Raw genomic sequence first — 15,368 nt, forward strand, 5'->3', positions numbered from 1 at the left:
ACCAGGAACGCCAGTCCAAGGCCTGATTGCAGAAGAGCGTGAAAGGGCGTCCTGGTGAGAAGAGAAACCAGGACACATGGTGTGGTTCCCTTCCCTGTCCCAAGGACAAGCCGTGGTCTGCTTTGACGTTAGCTCCACAGATGTGGTGAGGCTACTGGCCATGCTGGTTTTGGGTCTGGGATCCAGCTACAGTAGCAGCACCAGGTATGGGGGTGGAGGGGGCCGAGGGAGCAGACTTCTCATGGAAGGATGCCCAGAGGCACCCAGCGTGGACTGTCTGAAGGGGAAGAACTTGACTGACGGCATCTACTCTGGCTGAACCCAAGCCATCCTGCAGCCTTCACTCCTTCAGCTGTCTCCTGCTTCCAGGCTCCCTCTCCACCTTCATTTCTGAGACAGCATCAGCATTTCCAGGGCAGTGAAGGCCAAAGCCACCAGTTGGGCTGCAACACTGAATGGTATTAAATATCTCAGGTTAGGCTCACTCTGGCTGGTCTAGTCCTAGAGGCAGAGGAAGGCCAGGAAAACCCTCCCTGGAGCCCATGGACTGTACTGTCTCCTGGCCAACACTGTCTTCAGGATCATGCTACTCTACGTGATTGACAATACTTCCTGCCTCCACTTTCTTGATTCCCATTCTTCCAGCAATCTGGGGTGAGGTGGGACAGTGTAGCTTCTGTCCCACCTCACCCCACCCCACTGAAACTGCTCCCACCAATGACATCAACAATCTGAAGCCAAATCCGGGGGCCACTTTTCAGTTCTTACTTTTTCTCTGACTTTTTCACTTACCTGTTGATTACAATCATTTCTTCTTGAAAATCTCAGCTCTAAGAGTTCTTAACTAGGGATCCATGGGCACCTAGATTGTCTTCAGGAAGAAACCACATGTAAGTCCCTGAAATTTTTACACAAAGTGTTGTACAAATGTGCATGTTTCTAGGGAGGATGGTCCAGTGCATTCATTGGATTCTCAAAGGGATCAATGATTTCCCAAAATGTTGAGAACCAGTGCCATTGAAGTCTGTATTGGTTAGAATTGGGTTCTGCTGGCAGACAGCCAAGATAACAATGGTTGATTTGTCTTTTATCTAAACAGAGATAAGTCACCAGAGCAGGAATGGTGGCTTTTTCTAGCTCTGCTCTGCCAATTCCAAGGTGTAACCTTCAACCTCATTGTCCAAGATGGTGGCATCTCATGCTCCAAGCAGCACGTTGAGGGAGGGACAAAGAAGAGTGTAAAGGGCATGGTCCTGCTGTCTCACAAAGATTCCCAGGAGCTACTATGTGACACTTCCACTTTTACATTATGGGCCTGCCAAACTCAGCCACATGATTCTATCTATCTGCAGAGAGGCTGGGAAATAATGTCTTTATTCTGGGCGGTCACATGCCCGGCTAAAAATTCTATTAGTTGGATGAAGGCGAGAATAGATACTGGGGGACAAATATCAACATCTGTCAGAACTTCTGTGATGTTACCAGTGGTTGATACTGTGGATTGATTCATACAATATCCCTTTCTACTTTCTTCTAGTTTAAGCTGGGAAGCCACACTTCCTAGACTCCCTCCCTTGCAGCTGGCATTTCAGATGTCATTTGGGAATTGCCAATTAAATGAACTTGCACAAGACTTGAACCTGGAAATAAGTTGAGTGGGGAGAAGGAGCAGGTGAGGTATCAGTTTTGCAGGTGTGGATCATGGCAGTCTTGTTTCATGGTCACTAGCTTCCTGGTTCCTGTAGCAGAGTGGTTGGTGACTTCTTTCCTGATCACAGTGACAGAGGCATGATGATTCTGAGGGCTTGCAGTTATCTCTGGAAGCTCCATTTTAAATCTTCTCCTTCAGCCCTTCCTGCAATGTTGTGAGCCATAGCTTCTCAAATTTGAAGTTCATATTGGCTTGAGGATCCAGCTAGAGGGTAGATTCTGATTCAGTAGGACTGCAGTGAGATCTCAGATTCTGCATTTCTAACAAACTCCTGGGTAATGTCTGATGGTTAGGATGGATTTTTAGTAGCTCAGTCCTAGAGTGTCCTCTGCTTACCAGTACCTAATGATGGTTTCTGATTCTGCTAATTCTGTGACTGTTTCTTCCCTGTCTCTCTTAAGAGATCTTCTTGAGTCTGTCCCTTAATATTGGTGTACCCTAAGACTCAGGCTTCAGATCAATTTACAAACTCTTCCTGCATGATCCCCTCCGTTCTCCAGGTTTCAATCACTATCTGTATGTTTCTCAGATCCTTACCTCCAACCTGTACTCTCTCTTGAGCCCCAGATTCCAGTATCCACAGCTGACCAGAACTGAGTTCTACAGACAAGTAGGGCATATAAGAAAGATTTTGTGGTCAAATAAGTTTAGAAAATGCTGAGTTAAATAGAATGAAATTAAATTATTATTATTATTATTTTTTTTGCTGAAAAGCTTTTAGAACTATTGTGCTAATATGCATTGCAAATTTTCTAAGAGAGGGCATCTAATACTAAGTATTTTAAAAACTGACTTGATGTCTCTATTGGACACAATATGTTTCCTCAGATTCTCTCAGCCCTGCCTAAACCCTGGGCCCCTGACCTTTTGCTTTTACTTGACTGTTTCACTGTAGCCAAGGATGTAGTTCTGTGGCCAACCAGCTGCTCCTCCCTGCATCTTGCATTGTTTTCCATCACGCCCTGCTTCTCTTTCCTTTTGTATCATTCTTGAGGCTTTGGGTTTGCACTTGTATAAAAAGCCTCAGTATACAATCCTTGCCTCAGGCTCTGTTTTCTAGGGAACCTGGGCTAGAACAACCTTCAGTAACTGCTCTCCCCACCCCCTTTCCTGGAACATTAATATCTCCTGGAACATGGGTTCTTAGAACACACTTTGGAAAGGCTGTGTTGGTTATCTTTCCCTGTAGATCTGCAGGTACCTGAGACTCAACTTGTCCAAGTTTGATTCAATCTATTTTCCTATCTATTTCTCTTCTGGACTTTCCTGTGTTAGTGACTGGCACTACATTTGCCCATCATCCAAGAGACCTGGCTGTTGTTCTCAACTCCTTCTTTTCCTCTTTCTTCGAATCTGTCACTCCTTCCCCCTTCCTCCTTTCTTCTTCTCATCTGACTAATTAACAATTATTCACTCTTAAGACAGTGCGGGTACTGTCTTCTCACTCCATCTTCTCCATCTGGTGGGGTCTGGGTGATGTACCACTCTGAGCTCTCATAGGCCCCTGAACTTGTCTCTCTTAGAGCATCTATCACACTGTATAGTAACTGATTTTTTCTTTTTTAATTAATCTGTCTCCCCCACCACCTTGGGTATCTTACTTAATTCTTAATCCCCAGCACCTAGGATAGAGAATTTACTGATTAATTGATAGATGGGAGTGAATGAGGCGAGTGGGAGAGAGAGAACTCTAGTTTGTAAGCCTTCCAGGAGAGGAAAAATAATTTCCTCTCTACACTTCTGAGTTCTTGGCTGAGACATCTGTAATAAAGCACAGGTTAACAAGAGAAAAGCAAACAAGTTTATTATCGTTTGTACTTCGTGCATACATGGGAGATACCCAGGGAAAAATGAATAATTCCCTGAGGTGGCTTAGAATTCAGGATTAAATACCTTCTCAGTAGGGACAGGGGAGGTGGGATGTAATAGTTTTTAGGAAAGATGAATGGGCCCTTGGAAGAATAGATGGGAAGTATGATAGTTTGTGATCAAGTTCGTCTGAGTGACTTAAGGCCTCCTGTCCCATGATCAGAGTCTGTCTTCACTAGCGATGTACCTCTTGGAAGGAATTTATAACAACTGAGTTCCTGTTGGAGGTTCTGTCTTTAGACAGATAAGGGGATTTCAGAGGAAGTCTCTCCCTGCATTTGCTGTTTTTCAAGTGCTTACAGCTCAAAATAATCAATATATCAAAACCGCATATTTTGGGGTGGCATGTCCTGAACTCCTGCAGTCATATTTTGGGGTGGCATATTCGGCTACCCTGCAGTCTCCATCTTCAGCAAAAAGGAAATATTCTGAGATGGTGAGAAATATGTGTTTGCTCTGCCCTGGGTTAAAGCGGATGGAAACTACATTTTATAATGAGCTCTGAAGCACCACTCAAAGATCTTAGATGAAGCGTTTGAGCAGGACTACAGCCACACTCTCCAGCATAGCCGGAGGTGCCCCTCTCTTAAGGAGGCACCCACTGTGAGGATCAGTACTTGCAGCGCCCTGAGAGGGACTGCCTCCAGAAACTGTGGGCCCCAGGCACCTGACATGCCCCACCCTTGTCCTTGACCCTGCCGGCACTGCACGTAAGCTGGGAGTCCCACTGACTCAAGCTGTTCTAAAAAAAAAAAGTTTTGTTTTGGGGAATGTAATAGCTTCCTTGGGTTGCCATAACAACATATCACAAACTGGGTGACTTAAAACAAAAGAAATGGATTCACCCCCGGTTCTGGAGGCTAGAAGTCTGAAATCAAGGTGCCAGTGGGATTAGCTCCCTTTGAGGACTCTGAGGGAGAATCTGTTCCAAGCCTCTCTCCCACTTTCCCATGAGAGCTGGCAAGCCTGGCATTCTTTGGCTTGTAGCTGCATCACTCCCTTCTCTGCCCGTGTCTTCACACGACTGTCTCTTTATGAGGACTCCGGTCATATTAGAATAGGGGCCAGTCCTACTCCAGTGTGACCTCATCTCAACTAATTAAGTCTGCAATGACCCTATTTACAAATAGGGCCATATTGGAGTTAGGACTTCCCCTTCCTTTTTTTTTTTTTCTTTTTGAGCTGCAGGATGATACAATTGATCTCATAATGGGGGGGGGAAGAATTTTATTTTACATCAATTTTGAGAGCTGCTTTGATCTAATCATCATTATTTTTGTTGAGAGCAGGGATCATAAACTGGTGACCCAGGGCCAAATTTGGCTTCATTAGGCTTCTAGTCATGTTTGTTAGGTCAGGGTCTCCCCCATTCCTTAAGATCTTATGTTGGCCACTTCACAAATTTGCATTATCTGAGTGGCCCTTGAAGGTATTTGCATGAGTGACCTTTGGTTTAGAACTTGCTGTCTCAGAGTCTTCATTATTTTACCATTTTAACCTCAGAACTACCCTGAGAGGAAGAACAAGTGTGTTCCCACTTCAGGACCAGGAAACAGAGGCTCAGAAAGTAAAGCGAATCTGTCTGGATCACACAGGCCACACAGTTGGAAGTCCTGGAGCCAAGTCTCCCATTCAAGTCTCCAGCCTCCCAGACAGGGCTTGTACAGTGATCAGGCCCATGTCTTTACGTCCCCAATGCTGTAAGACTGCAGTGGTCTCTCTGGACCTTCCCTCCTCTCCATTTCCCCAGCTAGATTTTCCGAGTAACAAATACTAGTATTCTTGAGTGTTAGAGACTTAAAAAAAATTTTTTTTTTTTAGTGGAGGTACTGGGGATTGAACCCAGGACCTTATGCATGCTAAACACACTCTCTACTGCTGAGGTATACCCTCCCTGCTCAGAGACATTTTAAAAAGCACGCACATTCCTGGGGGAAATCCTTTGCAGACGTTCCTGTCAGAGAGAAGAAAGTATAATAATGTGCTGTCTGAGTTAAGGGCAGGTTGGTTTTGAGGTTGGTCAAAATTTCCTTCTCCAAGTATGCAAGAAAAAGGAGTGAAAGGGACCGTTCCCTCTCTTCTCTTACTCTGGAATTCCTATCAAAAAGGATGGTAGGACTTCTGGACTCATCCTCCATGCTTCCTAAGCTTTCTTTTTCTTTGTTTTCCCTTTGCCAACACGAGGTATTTTAATAACAGATCCAGATGTGGAACAACCTTTGCAGGAGGGTCAAGCGCCTTCCTACCCACCCCCATCCTGTGTGTAGAGGTTGCCTTCACAGAGGGCAGTTGTTCTTCGACTTCCTTTTTGGTAGCTCTTTTGAGAACTGGATATTTGTTCTGGGTCCTCTTCCTAGAAAAACGCACTTACAAATGTAAGGAGATGGAACAAAATTGGTTGGTATTTCCTTTATGCTTGGTATTCTGACATTTGATGATAATTAATCTAGGTGTAGATCTTTCTAAAAATATCTTTTCTTGGTGCTCAGTGGGTCATTTCACTGTGAAAGCTTGTTCCTCTCTTCACCTCTAGGAAATAGGACATAATTTGTTCCTTTTCTTCCCCCTCCATCCCCTTGTTCTCTTATTCTAGAATTCCTATTCAAGAGGATGGTAGAACTTCTGGATCCGTCCTCCATGCTTCCCTCCCCTCTTTTTTTTCTATGCCAACAGGGGGTATTTTTATTAAGTAACCAACAACAATAACTAAACGAAGTCCTTTGATTCCTTTAAGACTCTACCCTGCTGTGTGCACAGTAAGTGCTGAATAAACATGACCTTTTTTATTTTCAGCACCTACCCCAACAACCACATCAACAATAATACTTAACATTTATTGGTTCCTTATTGTGTATAAGGCAAAGAGCAAAGTATTTGACACACTACCCCATTTAATGCCTAGAACAGCCCTATGAAGTCGGTATAATTATTGTCCCTACCTTACAAAGGAGGGCACTGAGAGTCACAGAACAGAGGCTGGCAAACTACAGCCAGTGGCCAAACCAGTCATGGCCTCTAATTTTTCTTTTATCCTTCCCACCTCTGTTCTTTTGAACTACATTTTGGGAGAATTTCTCCACTTGATCTCTCAACTCTGTGATTTGCTCCTCAGCCATGTCTATTCTGTGATCAGTCCATTGAATTTTTATTTGGAAAACCAAATTCCTAAATTTCCAGAATCGCCAGTTAATTTTTAAAAAACATTTTATTTATTATTGTAGTATTTAATTATTTTATTTTGGTAGGAGGGAGGTAATTAGGTTTGCTTATTTCTAGAGGAGGTACTGTGGATCGAACCCAGGCCCTCATGCATGCTAAGCACACACTCTACCACTCGAACTATACCCTCCCCGCTCAGTTGGTTCTTTTTAATATATGAAATGCCCTTTCACACTTTTTGTGAAGCTATTCATTGCGCTTAATCTGAACTCTTGTTCTGAGTACCTATGAATTCTGTTTCTTGGATGTTAGTTTTTCTTATGGCGGCTTGTGATGGCCCTGTTTCATAGTCTTGACTTCACTCAAATGTGTGGTTATTCTAGACATTCGTCTGTGTTTTAATTGTACATTCTTGTTCCTGTCTGTTCTGTTTACTGAGCCTGCATGTAGCAACTTGGTAGGAGGATGGAATGTGCTGGTTGGGTGTAGATGTGGGTGTGTTTGCAAGGAAGAAGAGGGCCTGTCTTGTCCTTTGCGTATATCAGTTCTCGTCCCTTCCTGGGCATTAGTTGTTTGGGACAAGACTTTGCCTCTGGCCCAACAGCCCATGCTCAGTGGTTTGGTCTGGGGTAAATCCCCCCCTGTAGTTGGCTGATTAGTATAGATGTGAGGAAAAGGAAAGGGGGAATTTCATCAGATGCTCCCAGTGCAGTTTCCCAGTTAACCACTCCCAAGGAATGGCCCAGACCCATTAACTCTGAAATTCTGAAATTGAAGTTCTTTCTTAATATTTCTACTTTTGTGCCAGTATTCTTGTGCATGACTTTTTTTTTTAAACCGATGTTAATCTTTTCTTTATTACCGGCCTTTGGTGTTAAAATGATCTTCTGGACTCCCTCTCCCTTCCAAAATGATAAATATTTATCTATCTTCTTCTTTTACTCTTTTTATGATTTTATGTTTTACATTCAAAACTGTCAGCCATCTGGAATTTATTCTAAAAACAGCCATGACTTGGAGCCCTAACTTAATTTTTTTCCTAATGGTGAGCAAGTTGTACCCACCATGCTTTCCACGTGTGGGTCTTTTAAAAGGCAGCTCAACCCCCAGAGCTCCATAAAAGCCTAGGGGTTAAGAATAGAAAAGCTAGGACTATAACTCAGTCAGATCCTAATCTCTGCTCCATTAGCGCTCACTCTGGGACTCTGGCAGAGCCCTGTTGTCCTCAGGGAAAAAGCTCCGCCAACGATGTAAGGCCGAGAGGGCTGAGGCAGTGAGAGGAGGACTTGCAGAGAGCCTTCTAGAGGAGGTTAATAGTTGCTGTGTCCTTGCCACCGGGCATGGCCTCATGGGAAACAGTTCCTCAGCCTTGCAAGAAACTCCAGGGGCCCCAAGATCTACTCCTCAACTGCATTTTCTTTCTTTAACCCCATATGTCCTTTCCCTCCTGGTGCCTCAAAGTCCGGCTCATGCTGCTCCTCTGTGACTCTTAGGGACTCCTCCTCCGGGTCCCCACTGCATTTTCCACAGCTCTCCGGTGCAATTTTATAACTGTTTGTTTGCATGTCGATTAGTTAGCAAATAAACTAAGTTACTGCTCATGAAGAATGCTATCTGCCAGGTACAGAGGAAAAAACAAAACACCAAAAGGTAGAAGGTGCTGCTGCCCCTATGATATTTGCTGGGGCCCTGGGTGTTCGTGGCACCGTGGTTGGCATGATGCAGTGGCTGTGACTTTGATTAGGCTGCCTGAAGCTGAGGGGTCCATTCTTTTCGACAAGTGCCAGGTCCTGGAGATGGCAGGAAGAGCCAACCTTTTCTCTTTCCTCAGGGAGCTGATAACCTGGTGTCTAAGTGTATATATATATATATATATATATACATATATATATATATATATATATATATATATATACTTGTAAGTATGTAGACAGAATCTTGGAAGAGCTTCAGGAAAGGAAGAATTAGGCACATCTAAACCTTCAAAGAGAATAAGGAATGTGGTTCAGTTAGAGAATGCTCCCTCGTCTATAAAATATGCCTGCCAGCAGCAAACCAGCAGTTCCTGTGGCTGAATACCTGTGAGGCGCCAAACCTTTTAACACACCTGATCACATTGGCTCCACTTGGAAGCCAGCTGGTGTTGTCAGTTGCACTTTGTAGAGGAGGAAGTGGATTCTCAGAGAGGTTGAAAGATTGACCTATGGTCACTATGATGAGGCCATGATCAGAAGCCCAGGTAAGGAGGGGGAAGAGGATCTTACCCTTGGCAGTTGGTACTCTCTCCTCTTCTCAGAACTACCTGGTGAGGCTGAACGGAATTTTCAGTTTTGTTCTCTGGGCCTCTGTTCTCGTGGTTTCCTCTGCCTGCACTGCCCTTCACAGCACTTCTCTGGTGAACGCTTAGCTTTCTTTCAGAGGCCAGCTCCAATGTCCTGGCCCTGGTAGGGCCTCTTCCCCTCCTTCCCTCTGCCCCCTTTCCTGTAGCCCTCCAGGCGGGGTCCAGCCTGGCTCTGGTTCACACACTGATGCACACATCTCTCCAAGGCGTGCCTCGCTCCAGGCTGTCCTCACTGTGGAGGGACAAACTTAACCCTTTTCGGTTTCTCCAGGGCCTAAGACAGGGCCTGGCACATATTCTTGTTAACTAAGTGCAGGAAGAAAAACCAACATTTTTTTGAACAGTTTCAATGCGTCAGTCTCAGAGCTTGTTCTGTTCAGAATTTATCCCTCCAAATCCTTCCCCGAAGATTATGTGAAACTTGGCCAGGAACCATAAAAATGCCCATTCCCTTGACTTATCTTTTGCCCTATTTCCTTGGGAATTAACCTTAAAAAAAAATATTTTACACTTTGAAATTAAGAGAGAATTTCTTAAAATACATACAACACAAAATCGATCATCTCAACCATTTTCAAACACACAGTCCAATCGTGTTTAGTACAATCACATTGCTGTGCAGTATACAAGATGAACTTTTTCATTTTGCAAAACTGAAACTCTGTATCCACTAAACAGCAGCTTCCCATTCCTCACGCCTCCCAGCCCCTGATGGGATTATATCTTATATAGAGTCTACATTGTCTCTATGAATTTGACCACTCTAGATGCCTCCTGTGAGTGGAATCATATAGTGTTTGTCTTTTTGTGACTGGCTTATTTCACTTAGCATAACATCTCCAGGGTTCATTCGTGTCCTAGCATAAGTCAGGACTTCCTTCCTTTCAAAGGCTGAATAATACTCCACCCAGGTGCAGTTTTTTGCTTGTTTTTCGTGTTTAAGTTTCATCTCTTTTATTGCTTTTCAGCTTCTGTTTTTGCTATACTTTCTAGTTTTGGTGCACTGAAATTAGAGAATGTTAGCTATATTCATCTTAGTTTTTGGAATGTATTGAGATTTTGTTTGTTTGTTTGTGGCCTTACATGTGGTCATTTGTTAGTGATCCACAGGCACTCACAAAGAGTATATTGCAGGTTTTCAAGGTACAGAGATTGGTATCTTTTAATTCAACCTACTTTACTAATTTAAGAACTCAAGTCCTCCATATCCTTACTTATTGTATGATTTGTTGATCAGTCATAGGCTAAGAGAGGTGAATTAAAAATTTCTACTATTACTGTATTTCTGTTTATTTCTCTGTGTATTGCCTATTGGTTTTGCACTGTGAATTCTGATACTACATTGTTTTGTGCATAAATATTTATGGCAGATCTTCCTTGTGGCTCTCAGCCTGTATCATTACAACATTTTCTCCCATATCTTGTTTTCTGATCTTCTGTGAATTCAACCGTGTCTGGTGTTAATACTATAACTCTTGTTTTTTCTTGTTGCTCGTATTTGCATATGCGGTCTTTGTTTTATTTTCTATTTTTTCCTTCTCTTTTACTTTCAGTCTTTCTGAGGAACACTATTTTAGCTGTGTCTCTCACACAAGGCACCAGTTAGGTTTTAATTGGTGACTCTGTGAGCTGTTTCTCCCTTTCTCTCTCTCTCTCTTTTTTTTTTTTTTGGTTAATGGAGGTACTGGGATTACTTCAGTCCCAGGACCTTGTGCATGCTAAGCGTGCACTCTACCACTGAGCTATATCTTACCCATCATGAGCTGTTTCTAAAGAGTAAAGGGTTTTAAAGCTCTTGACCCTCACGGCCAAATAAACCGTTTTCCACTGGTAGGACCTCTTTATCCTGTCACCAGCCATTTAAAAGCAAACCATCTCCCCACCACTGCCAGCATGACTATCATCCTGCTGCTTAAATTTTTAATAGGTGAAATGGGACATCATTGTTCTTTCATTTGCTTTTCTTGGCGTTATCTAACTCTACTTTAAGTCAATAAAGATGGAAGAAAAAAGAAGTTAAAGTGAAACATTCCTTTTCAGATACCTCCAGTTTCTTATGTCAGATTTCCGTGACATTGGACTAATCTTTCCACAGGCTCCTCAGCTCAACCCTGGGATTTTCTCAGGAGAAATTGTCTAGGTTCCTTCCTCACAGCTCTACACCCTGCTCTCTTTCCTTTTGTAGTGAATAGGCAATATAACATAATAGGAAGATATAGGGTCTGGAGCTACGCTGAACAGACTGAAATCCCAGCTCCGTCTGTGCTATTTACTAGCTGTGTGTTCTATGGCAGTTACTTGCCCTCTCTGTGCCTTGGTTTCCTGAGGCAATAATTCTCAAGGGTAATAATGATTACAAAAGTAATACCTATTAGGGGTTTTGTGCAGAATAGTTAATTTATGCAAAGGACAGAATGACTACTGCCAGCTCTGCCTCTGGGAAATACCCCTTTTCCGCTTCAACTACGAGGTTTTGGTGGAAGCATTTTCCTTCTTTCATGACCCTACTTCCTTAGCCCCTGCGTTTAGCCTAAGGCCAGAGGCTGGCTCTTGACACAAGCAGAGCCAATCAGAATCCTTTCCTGGGAAGTATGAAATTGAGACAGGAGAAAAGAAGCCTTTGATGCCTTTCTGGTGGGGAAGCTCCCGGATGTGAGACCCAGGCTCCTGGTAGCCACGTTCCGGCCTGTGCAGGGAGCCCGGCTTCGAGAATGAGGCTGACTGATCTGTGGAGAGAAGCCGACATTAGAGATAGAAGGAGTCTGACATTGTTGGAACCCTTGTTCTGTCTGTCCCCAAAGGCACCTTATGAGCCAATAAATACCCCATTTTCTCTAAGATTGCTTACATTGAGACTCTATCACTTGCAATCAAAAGAGTTTTAATACATTTCCTAAGGCACCTTAGGACAGTACAGGTCATAAAGTCTCCTGTCTGTGTGTCCATCTCTCTCTGAAAAGCCAAAAGATCTTCATGCCTCTCTCTAGGACACACACACACACACACAAATACACACACACACGAATCATGGCGATTCCCAGCTTCATGGACTGAGATGCAGTCCCTTCCCCGTTGGCACTGTCCGCACAGGCCCCTACTTCTCCACACACACCAAAGGACAGCTGCACCAATGCCAGGAGTAAGGAACTGCGCTTGCTAAACAGGATGTTAACCCGGAAATCTGTGCCCTTCTCTGTATGCCCCTTGTTCTTTTTTTCACTGCCCTATTCAGTAACTTCACAAATATATAACGAGCACCTGCCAAGAAGCATGTCAGGCCTGGGGCCCCACAGAGGCAGCAAACAGTTCCTGCTGTCAAGGAACTTGCAGGCTTGTGGGGCCATCAGGCTGTCAAAAGACAGCTCCAAGAGAGACAGAGGGGTGCATGTAAAACAGATGTTTTTGCCAAGTGCTTCAGGAGCTTAGAGGATGCTCTGTTACCGGTTGCCTGGGATGGTTGTCTGACTGGTCTACCCACCTCCGGCTCCGCCCTATTCCAGCCCACACTGCCCACTGCCGCCAGAATGTCATCCTGAACACAGCTCAAATGTGTGACTGCCTCTGTCCCTCGCAGGCCTGAGCCTGCGTGTCTTAGCCTAGCAAGCCCCAAACCCAGATAATTGCCTCAACCTACTTTCCTAGCCACGTGGTCTGCTGTTCCCTATTCACAAACCTTAACTGCAAGTCTGCCCAGCCCGCTCACCTTCATCTTATGCATTCTGTGTATTCCCACCACAGTGCCTCTCCTCACTCTGTGCCTTGTCTCGCATTCCTGCAGGTCTCCGTTGTATACCGCTTCCAAGGTAGCGGATGGCAAATGTGTTTCATGCATCTGCTCTGATGGTCTGACTGTGTTACCATATTGAGAAGGATTCTATGGACATACCTGGGCTCAGTAAGAGTAAAGGGATCAGTCAGCAAAATCTGCCATGGACAGCAAACTGGGTGTGTGCTGGGGATGGGGTGGGGTGGGTGGGTGGTGATGAACAGTACACTTGGGACACACATGCAGTTTGTCCCAGGTCCAGGTCTCATGCATTCCCCCATTCCCATGAAGACTTCCTTGCTCCTTCAAGTGAAATTAACCTTTTTCTTTTCTGAACTTTTACAGCCTTCTCTCTACGCCTCTGTAAGAGCACAGATTGCTCCTACCTTTTTATGGGTACATCTGTTTTTTTTCCTGTTTGAGGGGATAGACAGTACCCTGTGGAGTATGGTATAAGAGAGGGATTCAAAACACATTATCTGAATGGAAGGAACCACGTAGAACACTAAGATTTGTGTACAGTTACTGAAGAGCTGCAAGGGGGGCCCGTCCCCGTGAGCTGGCATTCCCCATGGCCCCAGCCTAGTGCAGACTGTGGGGATGGTGTTGTTGTGGCCACGTTCTCACCCCTGAACCCATCTCCTGCATTGTTGCTTCGGTCTGACCTCTCCTTTGCTGTCTTCTTGTGCATCTGTGACCACCAAAATCTGAGCTCCCAGCCTCTCTCATTCATTCCTTTACTCAGTAAACCATGACTGAGGCCTCCTCACAGCCACTTCTGTGCTTGCTGTTAGGGCCCCAGGGACATGTCCTGCCTTTGATCCGATCACTGACTTGAGGAGAGGAGGGCAGAGGTGGAGGAAAGATGCAGGCCTGAGTCATAGGATTCAAGGAGAAGTGATTGGGCCCTAACATCAGGGGGGCAGGGAGGGTGCTGACGGGGAACAACAGAGGCTTCTAGGGTGGAGTGTGGATGGAGGCTGCAGACACACCTGCACCCATCAAATTTCCTCTTCCTCTATGCTCTGCAACCCTTATGACTGGGTTGCCTGATTGTCACTGCAAGCTCTGTCTTCCCCATTTCTGGGGCCTGTAGAGATGGAGTCAGAAAACACTTAAACAGCCTCAGGACACCCTACCACTCCCCTCGCCCCACAAACACTCAAACCTCAAGAGCCCAGCACTAATTACCATTCCAGGCCTGAGATGTTCATGCTACCCCTGGACTCCTTTGCCTGTCCTTTGCTGCCATTCACACCTGGGACTCTGGGCCCAGGTAACTACCCCAGCTCCTGAGCTGCAGAGGGGCCCTGGTTTTCGTGTCCCCAGGTCCCAGTGATCACCATGGGCATCTGTGATGTCCCTGAATTATTGCAGGGGCTCCACAATGACTGGCAGATTTGCTAAGGCAGCTCTACCCCTCTGTCCTTCTTCTGGGTTTCTGGTGCCACCACAGGCGCCTCCCTCACCCTCCTCCTGACTCTGCCTGCTCCCCACCACAAGAACATGTTGAGGCTGCAGACCCAGCTGCAGAGCTGTAGAGCCCTGTTGGCAGGAGATGGCTGGCTCGAGAGCTGCCTGGAGGGGAATGTGGCAGATCAGATTTCTTCAGCTCGTGCCAAACATTATTCAGACGGAGCTTTTCAGACAGACACAAATTGCTCATCCAATAAACACAGAAGGGCTAATCCCAAGACATTTATCAGAGTGGGGAGAGATGAGAGAAAAGGCAGACACAAGAGGCCTTTGAGAGCTGGCCTGGTGTGGCTGGCCTGAGAGGAGGTTGGGAGGCCTCCAGGCACCCCTGGGGTTTTCTCCTTAGAGGACCTGAAACCCAGCACCAGGGCTTTGGGATTTGCTTTCATCATGACATACAAAGCCAGCGTTGGTGCATACACTTCCCTGCGGTGAATGGGGCAGGAGAAGTCAACACAGGCCGGGGTTCCTCTGCGAGCAGACAGCCCCCGCCTCCAGGTCTCAGAGGGTGGACTAGCTGTCTGCAGGGGCTCCGTGCACGTCCCTGCCACGCTCACATTGACAGTCCTCGAGGCGTCCCATGGTTGTTCGCAGGATTCTCAGGGGACAATGCTCCTGGCCTAGAATCTCATACTTCTGGCTGACAGGTGTGAGAAAGCAGGGTGAGGGGCTCGGCTGACCATGACGGCAGGGGACCAGAGACCTGGGGGCCCTCTGTCCACATGAGAGGGACACCCAGCCATTTAGGGCCTTGACTCATCCCTTTCTGCCAGGTCCTTCTAATGGACCTCATGAGTATTCCCCTTCGGGGATTCTGCCCAGAAATGAAAGAAATCAGGCCCTGCTCTGAGGCCCGGCCTCAGAGACAAGGGAAGGGAGGAGCAGGTGAAGCCTCTGGAGACAGCCTGGGTCGTCCTACTGTCTGGGCCACGCCACTGGGACTCTGAAATGTGCGCAGTAGTGAGGTGGGAGGAGGCACCGACTAGATCAGAGTGAAGGCATGGAAATAATTGCCCACTTTTACGTAGTCAGGCACTATTCTCACT

The sequence above is a fragment of the Vicugna pacos genome, chromosome 4 (genome assembly GCF_048564905.1).
Source record: "Vicugna pacos chromosome 4, VicPac4, whole genome shotgun sequence".
Taxonomy (NCBI): domain Eukaryota; kingdom Metazoa; phylum Chordata; class Mammalia; order Artiodactyla; family Camelidae; genus Vicugna; species Vicugna pacos.